We start from the raw sequence: 26,851 nt of genomic DNA, 5'->3' as shown, positions 1-26,851 counted from the left end.
ATTTTGCTAAGTGTCTTGGCAAGATTACCTAACCAATAATAACAACAACAGTGAAAGAGAGGGGATCAATGGAAATGGACACTCAGTTCTGTCACAGGGAACAGAGTGGTGGGGACAACATGGCAGACAGAGCAGGCCTGAGATGCACAGCCACGATGCTATCCCAGCTAGTTTCTGGAAAGAAGGAATGAGAGCTCAGTGTTGCCAGATCTTCCTATTTTTCAAGAGAAACTGGAAGATTGTTATGTGCAGTCTTCTGATATTTTAGTTACGCTCAAAGATTTTAAAATACCATTAAGCCAAACAAAATATGCCTAGAAATTACTTAGCTCCTAGATGAACAGTTCCTGACTCCCAGGGTCTGAGTCTAAATGCATAGCTGTATCTCTGGAGCACAAGCTGAGGGTAACAAGGAAGTGGCCAGAGATGAGAGAAATTCAGGAGATGGAAATGGGCAGAGAGGATGATGAACTGTGACCAGACCGAGAGACAGGCACTACCCAATCTCCAGAGCTTGAGGTAGAAAGCAGATGCTTTGGGCTTCACATTTTATTTTATTTTGTTTAAAGTTTATTTATTTGTTTTGAGGGAGGGAGGGGCAGAAAGGAGAGAGGGAGAGATCCCAAGCAGGCTTCCTGCTGTCAGCACATGTCAGCTGCTGACACGGGGCAGCTTGATCTCACCAACCATGAGATCATGACCTGAGCCAGAATCAAGAGTTGGACACTTAAGCCACTGCACCCCACAGGTGCCCCCAGGCTCCCTATTTGAATATTCAATATTTGTCTAGTGCCTGATCCATATTAGAAAATGTGCTAACCAGAAAACTTTAATAGACCACTTGATTCTCCAGATTGATTTCTTTTATTTCAGATATAATTTATACTAAGAAATAACACAGAAGATTAGACATATTCACACATATAGGATTGTAAGTAGCATATGCACAAAATTTAAGGAATAGTAATAGAATGAATATCCATCTATCTATCTCCCAGCTTACTTAACAGACCATTATGAGGACTTTTGAGGCACTTTGTGTGCTCTTCCCCAGTTGCATCCCTCTCCTGCCCAGACATAATCACAATCCTAAATTTTGTAAAAATAGCCCCCTTGCTTCATTTTCTTTTAGCTGCTATGGTCTTGTGTGGTTGTTTAAATTTGTTTATATATGGTTATTACTACTACCATTGCTTATAATAAGCGTACTATGTATACTATATATATTATGTACTTTATACAATATGTATATTATATAAAATATACTACTATTAGTATATGCAGATAGTGTATTTGTTTACAGTTGCTTTTTAAACAATGTTTTATTATTTATTTTTAAGAGAGAGAGAGACAGAGTGTGAGAGGGGGAGGGGCAGAAAGAGAGGGAGACACAGAATCTGAAGCAGGCTCCAAGCCCTGCACTCTCAGCACAGAGCCCAAGGTGGGGCTCAAACCCACGCACCACAAGATCATGACCTGAGCTGAAGCTGGATGCTCAAACCGACTTAGCCACCCAGGTGCTCCCATAGTTGCTTTTGATAGACATTTGGTGTCTCTCATATTTAAATTCTATATAAATACAATCATACTTAATGTATTTTTCTAACGTGATTTTTTTTGGGTTCAACAGTACTTTATTTTTTAAAGTTTTTATTTTAATTCTAGTTAGCTAACATACAGTGTTATATTAGTTTCAGGTGTATAATATAGTGATTCAACAATTTCATACATTCCCCGATGTTCATCATAAGTGTACTCCTTAATCCCCATCACCTATTTAACCCCCCCGCCCTGCCTCTGGTAACCCTCAGTTTGTCCTCTATAGTTACGTCTGTTTGTTGGTTTGTTTCTCTCTCTCTTTTTCCTCTTTGCTCATTTATTTTGTTTCTTAAATTCTACATATGAGTGATGTCATATGGTATTTGTCTTTCTCTGACTGACTTATTTCACGCAGCATAATACTGTCTAGTCCCATGTCATTGCAAATGGCAAGATTTCATTCTTTTTTATGGCTGAATAATATTCCAGGTGTGTGTGTGTGTGTGTGTGTGTGTGTGTGTGTGTGTGTTTGTGTATGTATCATCATCAGTGCATCAACCAGTGGACACGGGCTGCTTCCACAACTTAGCTATTATAAATAATGTTGCTATAAACATTGAGAGTTTTGTGTTTTTATTAGTGTTTTTATATTCTTTGGGTAAATACCCAGTAGTGCAACTGCTAGATTGTAGGGTAGTTCTATTTGCATTCCCATCAACAGTGCATGAGTATTCCTTTTTCTCCATGTCCTTGCCAACACCTGTGGTTTCTTGTGTTGTTGATTTAAACCATTCTGACACGTGTGAGTTGATATCTCATTGTACTTTTGATTTGCGTTTCCATGGTGGTAAGTGATGATGAGCATCTTTTAATGGGTCTGTAGGCCATCTGGATGTCTTTGGAGAAATGTCTGTTCATGTCTTCTGCCCAGTTTTTAGTTGGATTATTTGTTTTTTGGGTGTTGAATTATATAAGTTCTTTATACATTTTGGCCACTAACCCTTTATTGGATATTTCATTTGCAAATATCTTCTTCCATTCTGTAGGTTGCCTTTTAGTTCTGTTGATTGTTTCCTTGGCTGTGCTTTTTATTTTGGTGTAGTTCCAGTAGTTCATTTTTGCTTTTGTTTCCCTTGCCCAGGAAACATATCTGGAAAAAAGTTCTATGGCCATTGTCAGAGAGGTTACTGCCTATGTTCTTTCTTAGGATTCGTATGGTTTCAGAACTTGCCTTTAGGTCTTTAATCCATTTTGAATTTATTCATTTCAACAATACTTTAAAATTCACCCACACTGATGTTTATAGCTATAATTACTATATTCTTATTGCCGTGTATTTATTCCATTGTATTATGGAATATAGATATTTTTTCTACTGTAAAGAGCCATTTGGGGTGTTTCTGTTTTTCTACTGTCATGAACATTTTCATCCATGCTTTCTCTATTAGTCAGGGTTCTCCAAAGAAACAGAAGCAATAAGATAAGTATATATCTAATTATATCTATATATCTATATCTATCTAGAGATAGAGATAGATTTATCATAAGGAATTAGCTTATTCATAGTTATTGCTTATATATAAGCAATTATGGAGGCTGTCAAGTCCCAAAATCTGCTGTCAGCAAGCTGGAGACCCACGAGAGCCAATGTGTAGTTCCAGTTTGAAAGATGGCAGGTGAGACCCAAGAAATGCCAATGATGTTGGAAAAGAATAGTGTGTTAACTCAAACAGACAGAAGGAGTTCCCTTCTGCTTGCAGGAGGGTTAACCTTTTTGTTCCTTTTAGGCTCTCAACTGGTTAGACGAGGGCCATCCACATTAGAGAAGGCAATCTGCTTTATTCAGTCTGGTCTACCAATTTAGATGTTAGTCTCATCCCAAAACACCTTCACACACACATCCTGAATAATGTTTGACCTGGGTACCTATGGCTCACTCAAGTTGACAGATAAAATTAACCATCATAGATTCTGATCCACTTGTGCAAGAATTCGTACAGAAAATATATATGGGAAATATAATGAAGGATCATAGAGTATGTACCCAATAAACTTCAGTTTGTTTTCGAAGTGGTTGTGCCAATGCACATTTCTATTAGAAATTTGTAAGAGTTGCCATTGCTCCACATGTTTGCCAATGTGTTTTTTTTCCTCAGTCTTTTTTGACAATGTGGTGAATGTGAAATAGAATCTTACTGTGGTTTTTACATGCATAAGCTAAGCATCCTACTAACGAAATAGAAAAACAAAAGCAGAATATGTCCAAAAAATGTAAAATGGAGGAAATAATAAAGATAGGGGTAGAAATCAATACCAGCTCTAGATCTACATCTATCTATGTATCTATCTAAACATTGAGAAGAAACAAAGCCAGAAGTAAATTCTTTGTAAAGATGTCCAAAAGTAACCTCTAGCCAACATGTCCCTGACCAGCAGATGAGGCAAGAAAAAGATTCATATTGTTAAGGAAAATAACTGCTATTATTCATGTATGATTTTATTATTTACATAGAAAACCTAAAAGACTCATGGACAACTTATTAAAATTAATAAGAGAGCTTAGCAAATTTTCTAGATGTAAAATTAATACAAATGTCAAGTCTTTTTATAAATTATGTAAAAATAACTGCAAAATGCAATCAAATAAGAAAATAGTAACAAATTTGTGGGGTTCCTGGGTGGATCAGTCACTTAAGTGTCCAACTCTTGATATCAGCTCAGGTCTTGATCTCAAGGTTGTGAGTTTGGACACTGCACTGGGCGTGGAGCCTACTTTTTTTAATTTTTATTTTTAATGTTTATTTAGTTTTTGAGAGAGAGAGAGAGAGTGTGTGTGTGAGGGAGGGGCAAAGAGAGAAGTAGATACAGAACCCGAAGCAGGCTCCAAGCTCTTGGCTCAGAGCCTGATGCGGGGCTTGAACTCACAAACCATGAGATCATGACCTGAGCTGAAGTTGGATGCTTAACTAACTGAGCCCCAAATGTGAAGCCTAGTAAAAAAAATTTTTTTAAAGTAACAAGTTTGTAAGCAATAAAGGAATAAAACTAAAAAAAAGTTCACAAATTTTAGGTAGATAAATTTTAAACTTTATTTTAAATATTAAATAAGATGTAAATAATGCAGAGACACATCATGTTCTTGGACAGAAAGACTAAATATTCAATATATGGGTTATATATTATTCCAGTCAAAATCTTAATAGTTTTTCATAAAACTTGGTAAACTGATTCTAAATGTATATATAAGAGCAAGGGATCAAAAATGGTTAAAATGCTTTTAAAATTACTTTCTCCACCAGAAGTCAAAACTTATTATTACTAAGTGTCTAGCATATTCTCTAACTGGGTAAAACTGAGTGTCTCCTACATGTATTCCAGCCCCAGCAACATTCAGGTCACAACTTCCCAGTAGTTATTCTTTCCCTGCCTCCCCATGCCCCAGAATCCCACCCTATGCATATGTAGTTTAGTATTCAGTTAGGTACTTAGAGATCTCTAAGCATATTTCTGGAGCTCTTTGTCTACTTAGCTACTGTCTGGTACTCTATCCATCAAATTCCAGCTTTTTTCATCTATCTAAACTCCAATCTCTGTGTTTTAAACTCAGAGAAACTACTGGGATGTTCTTGGACACCTCCCTTTCTGTACTGTCTCTGGTAAGTGCATCTAGATAGAACGCTTGGGAAGCTCATCTTGTTTATATCCTTCCTCTCAGGGATCCAGTCCTGTGCTGCTGCTGTCTGATATCTGAAAACAGAGGTTCAAATATTTTGCCCTGTTTTTTAGTTGCATATAGTAGGGGATTTAGTATGGTACTAGTTAGTCCATGATGATCAGATTCTCATGACTCTTTTTGACACAAACCTAGAAGTGTAAAAACTTCTTGGCTAGTTGGCATGACACGATGTCCCTGGTTAATCTTGTATATTTTGGGCAGCAGATCTGACATCAGTTTCTTCTCTAAGAAGTCCTGATTCCTTTTATGGGAAATGGTATCTGAAGACCACAATCAGAATTCTGAAGAAATTCATAGCTACTGAGCTATTTCTTTGTTTCTAGATTCTTGCAGTTGCCAGAGGAAAGATTTACTAGATCTGTATCTACAGGTATAGCTACATCTAGATACATAGTGAATTCACACTATTCTCTCTCGAACTCAATCTATCAGGTTCTACCCTTTTTTCTCTACCAACACTTATGTTGTCAAGATCACCAATGTCCTTCTGTTTTCTAAATCCCAAGGTCAATTCTCAGTCTTTTCTTTTTAAATTCTTTTTTAATGTTTATTTTTTTGAGAGAGAGAGCACGAACAGCAGAGGGTCAGAAAGAGAGGGAGAAAGAGAATTCAAAGCAGGCCCCACACTACCAGCACAAAGCTCAATGTGGGGATCAGACCCACGAACTATGAGATCATGACCTGAGCTAAAACCAAGAGCCAGGCACTTAACCAACTGAGCCACTCAGGCACCCCTCAATCTTTTAACTTTTTAAATAACAGAAGCTTTTGACACAGTTTATTCTTGTCCTTCCACTTTGAAATACTTTATTCCCTTATCTTCCAGAACACATCATTTTCTACTCAGCATCTCCTCTTGGATAGGCCAGAGGCATCTCATAGATAACATGTCCAAACCAGACCCTTTATTCCCCTTCTGAAATTTTCTCTTTACATAGTGTTATCTCAGTAAATAGTAAGTCCTCCCTTCCAGTTTCTAAGGTCAAAACCTTAGAACAATCTTGACTCCTCACTTTCTTCCAGACTTCAGAAATCTCTCCATCAAATCTAATCCTCTTTTGGGTTTTCCATAGAGAGGATCATGTCATTTGTGAAGAGTGAAAGTCTGACCTCCTCCTGGCCGATTTGGATGCGTTTTGTTTCTTTGTGTTGTCTGATTGCAGAGGCTAAGACTTCCAATACTCTGTTGAATAACAGTGGCAAGAGTGGACATCCCTGTCTTGTTCCTGACCTTAGGGGGAAAGTTCTCAGTTTTTCCCCATTGAGGATGGTATTAGCGTTGGGTCGTTCATATGGAAAACCCAAAAGATTCCACCAAAAAACTGCTAGAATTGATTCATGAATTCAGCAAAGTTGCAGGATATAAAATCAATGCATAGAAATAGGTTGCATTCCTATACACCAACAATGGAGTGACAGAAAGAGAAATCAAGGAATTGATCCCATTTACAGTTGCACCAAAAACCACAAAATACCTAGGAATAAATCTAACCAAAGAGGTGAAAAATCTATACACTGAAAACTGTAGAAAGCTTTTGAAAGAAATTGAAGAAGACACAAAAAAATGGAAAAAGATTCCTGGATAGGAAGAACAAATATTGTTAAAATGTCAATACTACCCAAAGCAATCTACATTTTGAATGCAATCCCTATCAAAATAACACCAGCATTCTTCACAGAGCTAGAACAAATAATCCTAAAATTTGTATGGAACCAGAAAAGACCCCGAATAGCCAAAGCAATCTTGAAAAAGAAAACCAAAGCAGGAAGCATCACAATCCCAGACTTCAAGCTATACTACAAAACTGTAATCATCAAGACAGTATGGTACTGGCACAAGAACAGACACTCAGATCAACAAAACAAAAGAACCCAGAAATGGACCCGCAAACATATGGCCAACTAATCTTTGACAAATCAGGAAAGAACATCCAATGGAATAAAGACAGTCTCTTCAGCAAGTGTTGCTGGGAAAACTGAGCAGCAACATGCAGAAGAATGAACCTGGACCACTTTCTTACACTAGACACAAAAATAAACTCAAAATGGATGAAAGACCTCAATGTAAGACAGGAATCCATCAAAATCCTCGAGGAGAAAGCAGGCAAAAACCTCTTTAACCTTGTCCACAGCAGCTTCTTACTCAACACATCTCTGGAGGCAAGGGAAACAAAAGCAAAAATGAACTACTGGGACCTCACCAAAATAAAAAGCTTCTGCACAGCAAAGGAAACAATCAGCAAGACTAAAAGGCAACTGACAGAATGGGAGAAGACATTTGCAAACAACACATCAGATAAAGGGTTAGTATCCAAAATCTATAAAGAACTTATCCAACTCAACACCCAAAAAACAAATAATCCAGTGAAGAAATAGGCAAAAGACATGAATAGACACTTCTCCAAAGAAGACATCCAGATGGCAAACCGACACATGAAAAAATGTTCAACATCACTCGTCATCAGGGAAATACAAATCAAAACCACATTGAGATACCACCTCACACCTGTCAGAATGGCTAATATTAACCACTCAGGCAACAACAAATGTTGGTGAGGTTGCGGAGAAAGGGGATCTCTTTTGTGTTGTTGGTGGGAATGCAAGCTGGTGCAGCCACTCTGGAAACCAGTACGGAGGTTCCTCAAAAAACTAAAAATAGAACTACCCTACAATCCAGCAATTGCACTATGAGGCATTTATCCAAGGGATATAGGTGTGCTGTTTCGAAGGGACACATGCACCCCAATGTTTATAGCAGCACTATCAACAATAGCCAAAGTATGGAAAGAGCCCAAATTTCCATCAATGGATGAATGGATAAAGAAGATGTGGTATATATATACAATGGAGTATTACTTGGCAATCAAAAAGAATGAAATCTTGCCATTTGCAACTACATGGATGGAACTGGAGGGTATTATGCTAAGTGAAATTAATCGGTCAGAGAAAGACAAAAATCCTATGACTTCACTCCTATGAGGACTTCTAAGAGACAAAACAGATGAACATAAGGGAGGGGAAACAAAAATAATATAAAAACAGGGAGGAGGACAAAACAGAAGAGACTCATAAATATGGAGAACAAACTGGGGGTTGCTGGAGGGGTTGTGGGAGGGGGGAGGGGCTAAATGGGTAAGGGGCACTAAGGAATCTACTCCTGAAATCATTGTTGCACTATGTGCTAACTTGGATGTAAATTTTAAAAAATTAAAAATAAAATAAAAAAAAATAAAGGTAAGAAGTTGAATAAAATGACCACAAAAAATTTTTACTGACTGTGAGGATATAGTTTATAAAGTTTTAATATTATACAGAGGAGGGAAAATATTTGAATGACATTTAAATGTTATAGCTATGTATGCAGATGCATTTGTTGTTTTCTCCACGAAAGGAGAATGTCTCGTTCTAAATACATGCAAGGATAAGTTAAAAAAAATCTAATCCCCTTGGCTCCACCTTCAAAACGTATCTAGGATTTGACTATCTCTCGCTACCTCCACCACTATATTCTTGTACAAATCTTGAAAAATTGTTTCCTCAGTTGAATGATTGCAATAATATCCAAACGTGTCTCCCCGTTTCCCCACTTACCCCCTAAGCATAGGCACAAATAGCCCACTAAAATATGTCACTTTATTCCATACACCATTCAAAACTCTTCAACATCTTCATATCTTTACGGATTAAAAGACCAACATTATTAAAATGGCCCATAAGACTCTGCATGTATCCTCTCTTTTGACTTTACCTTCTGTTACTGTCCCCTTACTTACTCTACACAGCCACACTGTCCTTACTATTTTTTTTTTTTAATTTTTTTTTCAACGTTTATTTATTTTTGGGACAGAGAGAGACAGAGCATGAATGGGGGAGGGGCAGAGAGAGAGGGAGACACAGAATCGGAAACAGGCTCCAGGCTCTGAGCCATCAGCCCAGAGCCTGACTCGGGGCTCGAACTCACGGAGCGCGAGATCGTGACCTGGCTGAAGTCGGACGCTTAACCGACTGCGCCACCCAGGCGCCCCTGTCCTTACTATTTCTTGAGAATGCCAAGGATGTTCCTATATTAAGAGTTTGTAGTTGCTATTCCTACCTCCTGGAGTACTGTTTTCCCAGGTATTTCCATGGTTCACTCCCTCCTTTTTACCCTCACCATAGCATTTAGCACTTGTGATTACATATATTTTACTTATTTATCGGTTTATTTTATGTTCTTTGTCACTAGACTCTTAAGTTCCATGAGGGCAAGGAGAATGCCTAAAATACTGCAGGAATTTAACAAGACTTTGATTAAAGAATGAATAAACAAAATATTTACTGAATACCTACTGTGTGCCAGGGACTCTGCTACTTGCTAGCACACGTGTACAGCATATAATCCCTGCCCTCAAGAGAAGTGAGAGAGGCAAATGACCAATTTCCTTATAAAGTCCCTGACACTAGCCTCACACTTCCATGCACCTACTCTATTGTTAGTCTCATACACTGCTTAAAGTTTCATGTGTGAGTACCCTTGATATATGATAGCCCTTTGACCTTTGAGAAAGTCATGCTCTAAAAATAGTCTAGAGGGCCAGTTCTGAGAAAGCCAAATTGGGAATTGATGCCACCTTTCTTCGTGGCTTTGGGCAAATCTAAGAACCTTTCTGCTTCTGTTTCCCCAGCTGTAAAATAGGATTAATAGTTCCTGCTACACAGGAGTCTTTTGAGGATTCTTTCATTCATGTAGTAATATTTATTGAAAATGGTAAGTGCTAAGTGGTATTATGCCTAATTAATTAGGTCCTCATCTCCCTGGTGTGGGTTATGATGTCTGGCTGGTCATTAATAAAATATGCTGGAAGGTTTGCAGATTTTCCTTTCAGAGCTCTCCTGATGGCTGCATAAGCAGTGCAGGAATTGGGCATCCAACCTTGTAGTTAAATACATACAGCTGTTTGAGTTCTAGCATGCTCACATTTATTTAGTTCTCAGACAATGCACAATTGGAAGGTGCCGAAAGCACCAGTTAAGAAAGAGAAATACTACAAAGGATCCTAGGGTGGTTAGTAATAAAGCCAGGAAATAAAATTAAGACTCAATTTGGATTTGCCAGATAATACCAATGGGAATCCTAACACCTCCTCTGAAAAATTCAAGTGGGAGTCAGATAATAGTAAAATAATAAGCAATATTATAAGATGTCGTAGATGACATTATAGAGGAAATTATAGAAGATGTAGGATAAAACATCAACAACGGGTGATATTTAAGTGGTTGTTATATCACATCACAAGAGACTTTTTTTTTTCTGAGACATACTTATGATAAAACTGTTAAATCTAAATTCCGCAGAAGGCAGAGTCTACGTACTCTTTATTATCAAGGGCAATCTCAGAGAGAAGGAATGAGGCATAAGCAGAGTGAAGCAGCTGGCTATTGTTACGTGTAATTGATTGTTCAGTTCATGGGACCACGTCCTTCTGGCTCTTCTGAGGAAACGTAGCAAGGTTGTGAGGTGTCAGGACTTACACCACTTATCCATTCAAATAGTTCCACCTCCTAAAAAAAATAGTTGATTTTTCTTCCATACTATACCAAGGAAGATCTGATGTCTCGACTTCATTTACTGTTGCCTGTTATTGCATCTAAGTTTCAAGGGGACATACCAATAAACTGTTAGGGCTGGTTCCAAAAGTCCTTCACTGAATATTGACTTCTGCTGCCCCATCAATAAAATCTCGCCTGTCCAGCCTTACATGTCATCCCTTTCCAACCCTTTCTGTCTCCCTGAGTGAGAACATACTATCATAGTCATGTAAGGACAGACTGAAAGGATTATTTAATGCAGTCTCCTACCTAGTAGAAGAATTCTTCCTGAAATGCTGTTCAATGGCAGTCACTGAGTCACTGTTTGCATAATTCAGTGGCAAAGTGTTCATCTCATAAGGAAACCTGTTCCCTTTTTCCATTGTTCCTATTAAGTAATTTTTTATATTGAGCAAAAAAATCTATCTACCTATCATTTCCAACCATAGTCTCACTGTTATCTTTCCTATTCTTTGTTTATTTGGCCTCTGTCCAGCTTTTGACATCATGTCAGAATTTTCTTTTTCCTTAGATTTCTATCCACCATCAGTATCTGTGATAGTTGATTTTTTTTTCTCCTATCTCTATAGCTATTTCTTATCAAGTCTTCTCTTTCAGTTTCTCTTCCTCAATGTGTCCCTTACATGAGCATAATTCCTAAGCTCCATCTTTGGTCATCTGATTTTTTCCTTTCAACACGTAAGTTCTGTGTGTCCTTATATAAACCTCTGATTTCAACTACCCATCCCCAATTCTCTTTCTCTAACCCAGAGGACTCAGAGAACTATAACACTGTAATTTCAATTCTCTGATGACCATCTCTACGTGGATGTCTCATAGGTCCCTGAACCTGAATGTGTCTCAAATAAAATACATCTTCTTTTCCTTCCCAATCCCTTTTTCCTGTTGTTTCTGTAGCTTAGTGAATGGGACTATCAGACAGTCATCAGTAGCCAAAGATCCAGCAAAAAAAATCTAGATGCTTTTCTTTCCTCGCCAGTCTGCCCTCCATGTAAACCTCCAAGGGATTCTAAATCCTTAAGAATCTTTTACTCAGGTCAGTGCTCACATTTCACAAAAATATTTTTAGGAGTAAATTTATTATGCCTCAAAAAAACCCTTTTTAAAAAAAATGTGAAATTTATTGTCAAATTGGTTTCCATACAATACCCAATGCTCATCCCAACAGGTGCCCTCCTCAATGCCCATCACCCACTTTCCCCTCCCTCCCAACCCCATCAACCCTCAGTTTATTCTCAGTTTTTAAGAGTCTCTAATGGTTTGGCTCCCTCCCTCTCAAAAAAACCTATTTTTTCGAGTCCATGCCCAACAGGTAGGTATCCCTAGTCATTAATCTTCTGTCTTAACACCACTCCTATGTTGTTTTATGTTTTCTTGAGCTGACCCAGACCTACACTTATCCCCCATCCTCTAATCCACTTTTCCCCCAACATGCCCTCTAGGACTGAGCATCATCAAGCTCTTCTGGAAGTATTCCCTATGCCTTCTTTGCCATATCTGATATGCATCTTTGCCATATCTGATATGTACCATATCTGATATATATGCCATATCTGACATCTATATGTACTAAAGAACATACTTTTTGGGGCGCCTGGGTGGCTCAGTCAGTTAAGAATCTGATTCTTGATATCGGCTCAGATCATGATCTCCTGGTTAGTGAGAGCAAGCCCAGCGTTGGGCTCTGTGCTGACAATGTGGAACCTGCTTGGGATTTTCTCTCTCGCTCTCTTTCTGCTCTTCCCTGGCTCAGGCTCACATGTGTGCTCTCTCTTAAAATAAATAAGTCAACTTTAAAAAACTTAAAAAAAGAAGACATGATTCCTAAAATTTTTCGTCTACCCTGCAGTTCTCCCTTGTTACCTACACACCTCAGGTTCAGAGGCTACACCATATTCTTGGTTCTTAGCACTAAACTTTGTTCATAGCTGAAATGCAATAAATTAAATGAATGGACTCATCTCCTTCACCTACCTCACTATGCTGCCTCAGTTCAGTTGTTCATCAGCTGTAACTTAGTTTACTGTTAAGAACAGTTGATTCTTATAATTTGTTGATTCCATATTTTGAAATTTTCCTACTTGCTTATTAGTAACCCCAAAAGTCAATATTTGCAGGTTTTTGAAATCATTCCTGGACATGCTCAGAGTAGTAAAAAATTTGAGTCACTCAGCAAGCGTGTTCCCAGATAAGGTCAAACAAGGCAATACTTTACTTTCTGGTTTCAGCCCTCATATTGTAAACAAGTATCCTTTTGGCAGTCTATTTAGTGCTACATTTTTCTCATTTTTTGTGCCTTTTTTTTTTTTGGCGATTCTGCTGTTTAAAATCACCACCAAGTGTAGTGCTGAAGAGTCGTCTAGTGTTCCCAAGAGCAAGAAGGCTGGATGTGCCTTATGGAGAAAACACGTGTGTCAGATAAACATTGTTGAGGCATGAGTTACGGTGTTGTTGATCATAATCTCAGTTTTAATGAATCAACAGGAGGACACATCCAGAGAAAGGAAAATGAAATTTGGTGATCTATATACGAGAAACTCCAGAAAGTGCTAAAGCAATATCTATAGTACATGATGAAGTTACAGAAAAGATGGAAAAGTGGCTAAATATGTGGATTCATAGAATTATGACTGATTTTTTTTAAAGCAAGGTTGTGAGGGTAAATGACCATGAAATTAATGGTCTTGTTGCTCAGTCAGGGAAATGTTAAATCCTTCTCAGTTAGAAATACTGTATATAATTATTTATAAAACATTTACATAGATATATATGACATCACATCTATATCTATATAACAAAGTGTCTTTAAACATAAAGATAGGTTACATATCAGTCAGTTGATTAAAATATTGTGACCAGAGGCTTGCAGGAACATAACCCTGTACTTCCCCCAGAAGCAGTGACTCAATATCCACTAATTCAGTGTTTGCACATCTTTACAGAGAGTAAGTGCTACAAATAATGAGAATTGACGGAACCTCCTAACAGGTCCTAATGCCTCCAGCTTGGCCTCACTGTTGCTTGAGGAAACTTTCTAAAACTAAAATCTAATCCTGCCATTGCCCAGTTTTAAATGCTTCTAGACTCCATATAGATTTCAGGATAAAGTTCAATTTCCTTAGTTTAGAATGTAAGTCAAGCCTCATTTCCTACCAATGCTCTGCACATGTCCTTTTTTCCAATTTCCAGAACTACTTGTGTTTTCACCAATTCTTGTATGCTGTCTTGATTTTCCTATACATTCACACATGCTGTTCCCTCTACTTGTGATGTCCTTACTTTCTCCCTTTATTTTCAGCTAGTTAATGCCTATTCATCTTTCTAATCTTATCTCAAGTACACTTTTCTCTGTGGAACCTTTACTGACCCCTACGGTCTGATCTAGATGACTTTTCTCTGTCCTAGGAATACCTCTAATATAACACATACTATGAATACTTGCTTTTTCTTGTCTGTCTCTCTCACTAAACTAAAAAGTGTTTGAGAGCAGGAGTCATGTCTTTAAAATTTTTTTCTTACTAGTACCAAGGACAGTGTCTGACATATTTCACATATAGCAAAAACTAAATATGTATTTTTCAATGAATGAATGAATAAATGAATGAATGACTAGTTTCATGAACTATACCCCCTTTAAATATTTGAGGAATTTGCAGGCTATACATTCAAACTTTTTATAACTCTTTCTCAATGGACATGATATCCAGAACTTTTCCAATATCTTGCCAACAGGACATATCCTGGGTCACACTCCAATTATTCAAAAGTTCATTTTAAACTGTGGTACATCTGGCACACTGTGACCCATATATGACATATAGTATGAAGCATGTAGAGTAAAATGTCCTTTGATTAGTATACACTAAGTAGAAATGAATGAATGAATGAACGAATGAAGCCAATGCATCTTTAAGATTTTTTTTTCTCCATCTTCTTTTGGTTCATATATCACTCTGCTCATTCCTATTGAGGTTGCTATTAATTCAAAACCCCCATGTCTTTTTCATTTATATTTCTGGTAAACCAAATATCCTCAGTACATATTTAGAAAGATTATATTCTTTTATTCCAAATTCAGGATTTATCATTTAATCCCTATTTAATTTTACCCAGCTAGTTTGGGCCTATTGTTATAACTTATACATACTTTTAAGTATGAATTCTTTTTCATAAAGCGTTAGTTACACTTCTCAACTCCATGCCATATGTCTTTTTTTTTTTATTTTTTTTATGAAATTTATTGACAAATTGGTTTCCATACAACACCCAGTGCTCATCCCAAAAGGTGCCCTCCTCAATACCCATCACCCACCCTCCCCTCCCTCCCACCCCCCATCAACCCTCAGTTTGTTCTCAGTTTTTAACAGTCTTTTATGCTTTGGCTCTCTCCCACTCTAACCTCTTTTTTTTTTTTTTCCTTCCCCTCCCCCATGGGTTCCTGTTAAGTTTCTCAGGATCCACATAAGAGTGAAACCATATGGTATCTGTCTTTCTCTGTATGGCTTATTTCACTTAGCATCACACTCTCCAGTTCCATCCACGTTGCTACAAAGGGCCATATTTCATTTTTTCTCATTGCCACATAGTATTCCATTGTGTATATAAACCACAATTTCTTTATCCATTCATCAGCTGATGGACATTTAGGCTCTTTCCATAATTTGGCTATTGTTGAGAGTGCTGCTATGAACATTGGGGTACAAGTGCCCCTATGCATCAGTACTCCTGTATCCCTTGGGTAAATTCCTAGCAGTGCTATTGCTGGGTCATAGGGTAGGTCTATTTTTAATTTTCTGAGGAACCTCCACACTGCTTTCCAGAGCAGCTGCACCAATTTGCATTCCCACCAACAGTGCAAGAGGGTTCCCGTTTCTCCACATCCTCTCCAGCATCTATAGTCTCCTGATTTGTTCATTTTGGCCACTCTGACTGGCGTGAGGTGATACCTGAGTGTGGTTTTGATTTGTATTTCCCTGATAAGGAGCGACGCTGAACACCTTTTCATGTGCCTGTTGGCCATCTGGATGTCTTCTTTAGAGAAGTGTCTATTCATGTTTTCTGCCCATTTCTTCACTGGGTTATTTGTTTTTCGGGTGTGGAGTTTGGTGAGCTCTTTATAGATTTTAGATACTAGCCCTTTGTCCGATATGTCATTTGCAAATATCTTTTCCCATTCCGTTGGTTGCCTTTTAGTTTTGTTGGTTGTTTCCTTTGCTGTGCAGAAGCTTTTTATCTTCATAAGGTCCCAGTAATTCACTTTTGCTTTTAATTCCCTTGCCTTTGGGGATGTGTCGCGTAAGAGATTGCTACGGCTGAGGTCAGAGAGGTCTTTTCCTGCTTTCTCCTCTAAGGTTTTGATGGTTTCCTGTCTCACATTTAGGTCCTTTATCCATTTTGAGTTTATTTTTGTAAATGGTGTGAGAAAGTGGTCTAGTTTCAACCTTCTGCATGTTGCTGTCCAGTTCTCCCAGCACCATTTGTTAAAGAGGCTGTCTTTTTTCCATTGGATGTTCTTTCCTGCTTTGTCAAAGATGAGTTGGCCATACGTTTGTGGGTCTAGTTCTGGGGTTTCTATTCTATTCCATTGGTCTGTGTGTCTGTTTTTGTGCCAATACCATGCTGTCTTGATGATGACAGCTTTGTAGTAGAGGCTAAAGTCTGGGATTGTGATGCCTCCTGCTTTGGTCTTCTTCTTCAAAATTCCTTTGGCTATTCGGGGCCTTTTGTGGTTCCATATGAATTTTAGGATTGCTTGTTCTAATTTCGAGAAGAATGCTGGTGCAATTTTGATTGGGATTGCATTGAATGTGTAGATAGCTTTGGGTAGTATTGACATTTTGACAATATTTATTTTTCCAATCCATGAGCAGGGAATGTCTTTCCATTTCTTTAAGTCTTCTTCAATTACCTTCATAAGCTTTCTATAGTTTTCAGCATACAGATCCTTTACATCTTTGGTTAGATTTATTCCTAGGTATTTTATGCTTCTTGGTGCAATTGTGAATGGGATCATTTTCTTTATTTGTCTTTCTGTTGCTTCATTGTTAGTGTATAAGAATGCAACTGATTTCTGGACATTGATTTTGTATCCTGCAACTTTGCTGAATTCATGTATCAGTTCTAGCAGACTTTTGGTAGAGTCTATCGGATTTTCCATGTATAATATCATGTCATCTGCAAAAAGCGAAAGCTTGACTTCATCTTTGCCAATTTTGATGCCTTTGATTTCCTTTTGTTGTCTGATTGCTGATGCTAGAACTTCCAGCACTATGTTAAACAACAGCGGTGAGAGTGGGCATCCCTGTCGTGTTCCTGATCTCAGGGAAAAAGCTCTCAGTTTTTCCCCGTTGAGGATGATGTTAGCTGTGGGCTTTTCATAAATGGCTTTTATGATCTTTAAGTATGTTCCTCCTATCCCGACTTTCTCAAGGGTTTTTATTAAGAAAGGGTGCTGGATTTTGTCAAAGGCCTTTTCTGCATCGATTGACAGGATCATATGGTTCTTCTCTTTTTTTTTGTTAATGTGATGTATCACGTTGATTGATTTGCGAATGTTGAACCAGCCCTGCATCCCAGGAATGAATCCCACTTGATCATGGTGAATAATTCTTTTTATATGCTGTTGAATTCGATTTGCTAGTATCTTATTGAGAATTTTTGCATCCATATTCATCAGGGATATTGGCCTGTAGTTCTCTTTTTTTACTGGGTCTCTGTCTGGTTTAGGAATCAAAGTAATACTGGCTTCATAGAAGGAGTCTGGAAGTTTTCCTTCCCTTTCTATTTCTTGGAATAGCTTGAGAAGGATAGGTATTATCTCTGCTTTAAATGTCTGGTAGAACTCCCCTGGGAAGCCATCTGGTCCTGGACTCTTATTTGTTGGGAGATTTTTGATAACCGATTCAATTTCTTCGCTGGTTATGGGTCTGTTCAAGCTTTCTATTTCCTCCTGATTGAGTTTTGGAAGAGTGTGGGTGTTCAGGAATGTGTCCATTTCTTCCAGGTTGTCCAATTTGTTGGCATATAATTTTTCATAGTATTCCCTGATAATTGTTTGTATCTCTGAAGGATTGGTTGTAATAATTCCATTTTCATTCATGATTTTATCTATTTGGGTCATCTCCCTTTTCTTTTTGAGAAGCCTGGCTAGAGGTTTGTCAATTTTGTTTATTTTTTCAAAAAACCAACTCTTGGTTTCGTTGATCTGCTCTACAGTTTTTTTAGATTCTATATTGTTTATTTCTGCTCTGATCTTTATTATTTCTCTTCTTCTGCTGGGTTTAGGCTGCCTTTGCTGTTCTGCTTCTATTTCCTTTAGGTGTGCTGTTAGATTTTGTATTTGGGATTTTTCTTGTTTCTTGAGATAGGCCTGGATTGCAATGTATTTTCCTCTCAGGACTGCCTTCGCTGCGTCCCAAAGCGTTTGGATTGTTGTATTTTCATTTTCGTTTGTTTCCATATATTTTTTGATTTCTTCTCTAATTGCCTGGTTGACCCACTCATTCGTTAGTAGGGTGTTCTTTAACCTCCACGCTTTTGGAGGTTTTCCAGACTTTTTCCTGTGGTTGATTTCAAGCTTCATAGCATTGTGGTCTGAAAGTATGCATGGTATAATTTCAATTCTTGTAAACTTATGAAGGGCTGTTTTGTGACCCAGTATATGATCTATCTTGGAGAATGTTCCATGTGCACTCGAGAAGAAAGTATATTCTGTTGCTTTGGGATGCAGAGTTCTAAATATATCTGTCAAGTCCATCTGATCCAATGTCTCATTCAGGGCCCTTGTTTCTTTATTGACCGTGTGTCTAGATGATCTATCCATTTCTGTAAGTGGGGTGTTAAAGTCCCCAGCAATTACCACATTCTTATCAATAAGGTTGCTTCTGTTTATGAGTAATTGTTTTATATATTTGGGGGCTCCGGTATTCGGCGCATAGACATTTATAATTGTTAGCTCTTCCTGATGGATAGACCCTGTAACTATTATATAATGTCCTTCTTCATCTCTTGTTACAGCCTTTAATTTAAAGTCTAGTTTGTCTGATATAAGTATGGCTACTCCAGCTTTCTTTTGGCTTCCAGTAGCATGATAAATAGTTCTCCATCCCCTCACTCTGAATCTAAAGGTGTCCTCAGGTCTAAAATGAGTCTCTTGTAGACAGCAAATAGATGGGTCTTGTTTTTTTATCCATTCTGATACCCTATGTCTTTTGGTTGGCGCATTTAATCCGTTTACATTCAGTGTTATTATAGAAAGATACGGGTTTAGAGTCATTGTGATGTCTGTATGTTTTATGCTTGTAGTGATGTCTCTGGTACTTTGTCTCACAGGGTCCCCCTTAGGATCTCTTGTAGGGCTGGTTTAGTGGTGACAAATTCCTTCAGTTTTTGTTTGTTTGGGAAGACCTTTATCTCTCCTTCTATTCTAAATGACAGACTTGCTGGATAAAGGATTCTCGGCTGCATATTTTTGCTGTCTAGCACCCTGAAAATCTCGTGCCAATTCTTTCTGGCCTGCCAAGTTTCAAAAGAGAGATCAGTCACGAGTCGTATAGGTCTCCCTTTATAAGTGAGGGCACGTTTACCCCTTGCTGCTTTCAGAATTTTCTCTTTATCCTTGTATTTTGCCAGTTTCACTATGATATGTCGTGCAGAAGATCGATTCAAGTTACGTCTGAAGGGAGTTCTCTGTGCCTCTTGGATTTCAATGCCTTTTTCCTTCCCCAGTTCAGGGAAGTTCTCAGCTATTATTTCTTCAAGTACCCCTTCAGCACCTTTCCCTCTCTCTTCCTCCTCTGGAATACCAATTATGCGTATATTATTTCTTTTTAGTGTATCACTTAGTTCTCTAATTTTCCCCTCATACTCCTGGATTTTTTTATCTCTCTTTTTCTCAGCTTCCTCTTTTTCCATAACTTTATCTTCTAGTTCACCTATTCTCTCCTCTGCCTCTTCCATCCGAGTTGTGGTGGTTTGCATTTTATTTTGCATTTCCTTTAAAGCGTTTTTCAGCTCCTCGTGACTGTTCCTTAGTCCCTTGATCTCTGTAGCAAGAGATTCTCTGCTGTCCTGTATACTGTTTTCCAGCCCAGCGATTAATTTTATGACTATTATTCTAAATTCACTTTCTGTTATATTATTTAAATCCTTTTTGATCAGCTCATTAGCTGTTGTTATTTCCTGGAGATTCTTCTGAGGGGAATTCTTCCGCTTGGTCATTTTGGATAGTCCCTGGTGTGGTGAGGACCTGCAGGGCACTTCCCCTGTGCTGTGGTGTATAACTGGAGTTGGTGGGCGGGGCCGCAGTCAGTCCTGATGTCTGCCCCCAGCCCACCGCTGGGGCCACAGTCAGACTGGTGTGTGCCTTCTCTTCCCCTCTCCTAGGGGCGGGATTCACTGTGGGGTGGCGTGGCCCGTCTGGGCTACTTGCACACTGCCAGGCTTGTGATGCTGGGGATCTGGCGTATTAGCTGGGGTGGGGAGGCAAGGTGCACGGCGGGAGGGGGGCAGGCTTAGCTCGCTTCTCCTTAGGTGATCCACTTCAGGAGGGGCCCTGTGGCAGCCGGAGGGAGTCAGATCCGCTGCCGGAGGTTTGGCTCCGCAGAAGCACAGAGTTGGGTGTTTGCGCGGAGCGAGCAATTTCCCTGGCCGGAACCGGTTCCCTTTGGGATTTTGGCTGGGGGATGGGCGGGGGAGATGGCGCTGGCGAGCGCCTTTGTTCCCCGCCAAACTGAGCTCTGTCGTCCGGGGGCTCCGCAGCTCACCCTCCCTTTGTCCTCCGGCCTTCCCGCTTTCCGAGCAGAGCTGTTAACTTATGACCTCCCAGACGCTAAGTCGCTAAGTCGCGCTTGCTGTCGGAACACAGTCCGTCAGGCCCCTCCGCTTTTGCAAGCCGGACTCGGGGGCTCTGCTTGGCTGGCGAGCCGCCCCTCCGCCCCGGCTCCCTCCCGCCAGTCCGTGGAGCGCGCACCGCCTCGCCGCCCTTCCTACCCTCTTCCGTGGGCCTCTCGTCGGCACTTGGGTCCGGTGACTCCGTTCTGCTAATCCTCTGGCGGTTTTCTGGGTTATTTAGGCAGGTGTAGGTGGAATCTAAGTGATCAGCAGGACGCGCGGTGAGCCCAGCGTCCTCCTACGCCGCCATCTTCCTGCGCCTCCCATGCCATATGTCTTTACCCAAATCATTGATAATAACATTAAACAGGCCCAGGACTCTGGCCTTCATTTTATACCTGATGTTTATCAAAATTCTTTTAATACAGTTACTTACTTCTTTAGAAATCCTCCCAAGCATATCAACTGGCCCCAAATTTACACATGGAATTCATAATGGAAGATGTGTAGTACAGTGGAAAAGTGTAAGTTTAGAGCAGACCTGTATTCAAAGCCCACCTCCACCTCTTACTAGCTGTTGACTCTGGCCATTAACTTCATTTCTCTGAGCCTCACTTTCCTCATCTATACTCTGAAGATAACATACCAGCACAGGGGTGTTGTAAGCATTAGAGATAATGAACACAAGATGCCTCCACAGTGTGTGGCATACAGGACTTAGAAAAATGACAGTAGTTTATAAATGACTGAAACAAGAGATTGGTTAAATGTCATCCTGAAAACTAGGTATCTATAGCATCATATTGAACTTCAATTGGTAAGCCCATCAAAAGAAGCTAAAAGACTGTAGCATTCAATCTTCGTGATCTTGATAGAAACTTGCCTCATGATCAGTTTTTGCTACATCAAGTAGCTCAAAAATCCCTTTCAGCATGAAAATTGTAGGTGGAGATCATTTATAGCTCTGGTCCAATTGATTATTGTTTATTACCCCATAAAAATAGTCCAGAGAAAACTATACACTTTGCTGCACATTATTAACACATGATAATGACCAGGGATGGTGCGCATTTTATCTTCCATTTTCTCCACCTCCTTGCCCCCACCTTTTTTTTTTTTTTTTTTTTTACTTTGCTTCTTTAGGTCATTATTAATGTCCCTCCCTTCCCTCATCTTGTTCCTAACAAAATCCAAGAGGCATCTTGATGTGCTTTGCTCTCAGCAAACCCATACCATTCTCCAAAGCTTGCCATACTCTTCTTTACAGACTTCTTTAGAGCTTTTTAAAGAAACCCACCAACACTTTTCCAGGGATTATCGGTAAGCACAGCATTCTGTTGTGTTTGCAATATACCATTTTCCACTTGCAGAAAATCGGGACATTTACCTGTTTCAGTCTTTTGCCCTCATATCTCTTCTCCATAAATATTCAACGGTTGCTGCTTGACAGTGTTTCTGAGATCACACCTGTAAATTCTCCAGGTGCCTGGAGAATAATTTTCTTGAATTTGGGGGCTTGAATTTATTTGAAACAGCTGGGAGCTCTCTCTTCATCTCTTCAGCTAATTTGGGCATTATTTTCCTCTTAACCATGTTTGTTCTACTCTTTTCAGTTTGAAGACCCTTTTCCTAGTGGAGAAAAGAGAAGCAAATTAGGAGATGAGTAGCTTTTTTCTGCTGTAATCTGTTAGCATAATGAGATGAAATTCAAATACTGAGCCCATTTTTACCTTGTTCCTTCTTCACTCTACGGTAGCTTTAAGACTCTGGTCTTTGGCTATTTTGCACACTTATCCTTACCCTGAGGTTCAACTTTGTTGACAAAATTCTCTAGCTTAATTTTTCTCTTAAATTTTTTTTTTCATTTTGGGTTGTGTGTCTTTCTCATCTTTTACATATGACCTGAAGAAGATTCCCCAAATGGCCTAAATAGTTCCATTCGATCTCTACCTTCTTTTGTTGCATGTTGAGATAACATAAAATTAAATTCGAGATTGTTATAGTTGAGCTTGTTCCCGTCCCCATAGACTTGAACGATAAAAAAGATTACCTGTGGTGGAGCCCCCATCTTGAGCTTAATCTGTCACTAGGACAAGTCGTGTAAGCTAGTGTAGCAAGCCTTCTAGAAGTCTATTTAGTGAGAGACTGAGGAGCTTTGCAGCAGAGAATACCTCAGAGGAGATGGAGACAGACGTGTTATCTTGGCCCAATAACAAAACCTCTGAACAGAGTCTGTTCAGGAAAGGAAGAGTAATTTTGAATATGATGTAGGGTGGTGGCTGTCACTTAAATTCATCCCTGTCCTTATCTAGTTCCTAGGGAGAGACAGGATTCTTAGCTGGGGCTATCAGATTTATAGATAAACTTGGCTCACACTCCCAATTCCATGAATGAGAAAATCCGAATGTCTCTTTTTGATTTCTGTAAATTCCCAGAATTGGGTCATTTTCTGAATATGCCGTGTGTGTGTGTGTGTGTGTGTGTGTGTGTGTGTGTATTGGGGGAGTAGTTGCAGAGTCTGAAATCTTCTGCAAGTAGTTTAGAGTTTAGAGTCCAGATCCAGGGAAATATGAGTTATTATCATTTATGTGATACATTTAAATTCACAGCATGGTGAATCTATGGTGGGGGCTTTTTGTTGATTTCTTTAACCTTTCTGAAAGTTTTCAAGGATAGAGACTCTCTCTACACATACATGTAATGAATAAACAAGTATAGCACATAGTAGGTACTTGATAATTCTTCAGATTTAATGAAACCATTCAAATGGAGGACAAAAATATAAATATATCTGGTGTTACTTTATGTGGTTGTTGTGAATTCTAAAATGATATAATTCTTTTCTCCTAAATTCCCAGTGATGCCCACCTGACCAAGTAGCTCTCCCTTGTATTTAGAATGAAGTTCAGAGTTACAGCACCCTCCCTCACTACCTCCTCTTTCTGTGAAATGACACCTTCGGTAAGCAAGCCAAGAAATTATCAGACATTTCACTTTTAGCAGAATGATTTTCCTTGCAGCTCCCTTGATAATTGAAGTCTCTCAATACCACTACATTTGATCTCCTTGCCAGTTATGTCATGTGGGTTAGAATTGCATTCAGAATCACATAAATGAACATAACGTATTAGAATTAGAAAGATTTGGGGGTGCCTGTGTGGCTCAGTTGGTTAAGCATCCAACTGGGGCTCAGGTCATGATTTCACGGTTCATGAGTTTCAAGCCCCATCTGGGGCTCTATGCTGACAGCTCAGAGCCTGGAGCCTGCTTCGGATTCTGTGTCCCCCCCCTCTCTCTCTGTGCCCTTTTCCCTCTTGGGCTCTGTCTGTTTCTCTCAAAAATAAATAAAAACATTTTAAAAAAGAATTAGAAAGATTTTTATTTGCCCTATTTTATTTTTAATCCTATTACGTCAAAACACCTTCATATGACCATTTTTGTGTATACCTCTATAAAATATTGTCTGTTCCAAAGGAAATGTCCGGTTACTTATACTGTACATTTCTACCATATCCTTAACCGGGGTGTAAGCTTCATAGAAGAAATGTGTTATCTTCAAGGGCTTTTGTTGGTCTTCCTAATTTACTCAAGTTCAAAGATACATATTTTGTCATTCACCACATCCCTCCTCCCATCAGAACCTAAGTGGCAAGATGTCCTTGGTGAAATTTTCTTAGTACTTCCTTTAAACTAGTACTCATCTTTGTACGTATTTTTTTTTTTAATGTTTATCTACTTAGAGAGAGAGAGAGAGAGAGAATGAGCTAGGGAGGGGCAGAGAGAGATTGGGAGAGAGAGAATCCCAAGCAGGCTCCATTCTGTCAGTGCAGAGTCCAGCGTGAGGCTTGATCTCACAAACCACAAGATCATGGCCTGAGCCTAAATCAAGAGCCAGACACTTAATCAGCAGAGCCACCCAGGCACCCCTGTACATGTTTCTATTATAAGACTTTTCATGCTAGTTCATATACTTTTGTGTTAGGCAAAAAAATAGCATGTAGGGGTGCCTGGGTGGCTCAGTCGGTTAAACACCCAACTTCAGCTCGGGTCATGATCTCATGGTTCATGGGTTCGAGCCCCGCATTGGGCACTGTGCTGACAGTTCAGAGCGTGGAGCCTGCTTCCGATTCTGTGTCTCCCTCTCTGTCTGTCTCTCCCCTGCTTGCACTCTGTCTCTCTCTCTCAAAATAAATAAACATAAAAATATTTTTTTTGAATTAGCATGTAAATAATTCTAGCCCTTTCTCTACTCCTGGCTGCTACAGAGATTACTGGTCCTGGTCAGTCTGTTTCTTCCCTTACTCTTAGGATTCTCTTGCGCAGGTTTACAGAAAAATCAGGAGATAAGGCTGTTTCAAAGCAAAATTTCATGGGGGTCACAGAGTTGGGGTGGGAAGAGGAAGAAACATTTGGTGTTTGGAAGAAAGGCAGAGGCCACTGAAATGGTAATAAAATGGATGAAAAGGCAATTTTTAAAAGAAAAGTTGTACTTCATTTCTTAGAGTTTAAGATACACAAGTTGACTTATTTCAAAGGTACTTTTTTGGTTGTCTGACTATGCTTCTTAACTGCTCTAAGACTGGACCACATGAGAGCTTGTTTCTGTAGAGTTACATTTCGTTAACTTATCTGTGATCTCTTCTGGAACTCCTTGGAGGCAGGGGCTGTGCCATTAGCTTCCATATCTCCAGTTCTTTTTATTTATTTTTTTTTTTTATTTTTTTTTATTTTTTTATTTTTTTTTATTTTTTTATTTTTTTTTTATGAAATTTATTGACAAATTGGTTTCCATACAACACCCAGTGCTCATCCCAAAAGGTGCCCTCCTCAATACCCATCACCCACCCTCCCCTCCCTCCCACCCCCCATCAACCCTCAGTTTGTTCTCAGTTTTTAACAGTCTCTTATGCTTTGGCTCTCTCCCACTCTAACCTCTTTTTTTTTTTTTCCTTCCCCTCCCCCATGGGTTCCTGTTAAGTTTCTCAGGATCCACATAAGAGTGAAACCATATGGTATCTGTCTTTCTCTGTATGGCTTATTTCACTTAGCATTACACTCTCCAGTTCCATCCACGTTGCTACAAAGGGCCATATTTCATTTTTTCTCATTGCCACATAGTATTCCATTGTGTATATAAACCACAATTTCTTTATCCATTCATCAGCTGATGGACATTTAGGCTCTTTCCATAATTTGGCTATTGTTGAGAGTGCTGCTATGAACATTGGGGTACAAGTGCCCCTATGCATCAGTACTCCTGTATCCCTTGGATAAATTCCTAGCAGTGCTATTGCTGGGTCATAGGGTAGGTCTATTTTTAATTTTCTGAGGAACCTCCACACTGCTTTCCAGAGCGGCTGCACCAATTTGCATTCCCACCAACAGTGCAAGAGGGTTCCCGTTTCTCCACATCCTCTCCAGCATCTATAGTCTCCTGATTTGTTCATTTTGGCCACTCTGACTGGCGTGAGGTGATACCTGAGTGTGGTTTTGATTTGTATTTCCCTGATAAGGAGCGACGCTGAACATCTTTTCATGTGCCTGTTGGCCATCTGGATGTCTTCTTTAGAGAAGTGTCTATTCATGTTTTCTGCCCATTTCTTCACTGGGTTATTTGTTTTTCGGGTGTGGAGTTTGGTGAGCTCTTTATAGATTTTAGATACTAGCCCTTTGTCCGATATGTCATTTGCAAATATCTTTTCCCATTCCGTTGGTTGCCTTTTCGTTTTGTTGGTTGTTTCCTTTGCTGTGCAGAAGCTTTTTATCTTCATAAGGTCCCAGTAATTCACTTTTGCTTTTAATTCCCTTGCCTTTGGGGATGTGTCGCGTAAGAGATTGCTACGGCTGAGGTCAGAGAGGTCTTTTCCTGCTTTCTCCTCTAAGGTTCTGATGGTTTCCTGTCTCACATTTAGGTCCTTTATCCATTTTGAGTTTATTTTTGTAAATGGTGTGAGAAAGTGGTCTAGTTTCAACCTTCTGCATGTTGCTGTCCAGTTCTCCCAGCACCATTTGTTAAAGAGGCTGTCTTTTTTCCATTGGATGTTCTTTCCTGCTTTGTCAAAGATGAGTTGGCCATACGTTTGTGGGTCTAGTTCTGGGGTTTCTATTCTATTCCATTGGTCTGTGTGTCTGTTTTTGTGCCAATACCATGCTGTC

Source organism: Lynx canadensis, chromosome B4, assembly GCF_007474595.2.
Source record: "Lynx canadensis isolate LIC74 chromosome B4, mLynCan4.pri.v2, whole genome shotgun sequence".
NCBI lineage: Eukaryota > Metazoa > Chordata > Mammalia > Carnivora > Felidae > Lynx > Lynx canadensis.
This window is presented reverse-complemented; position numbering follows the sequence as displayed.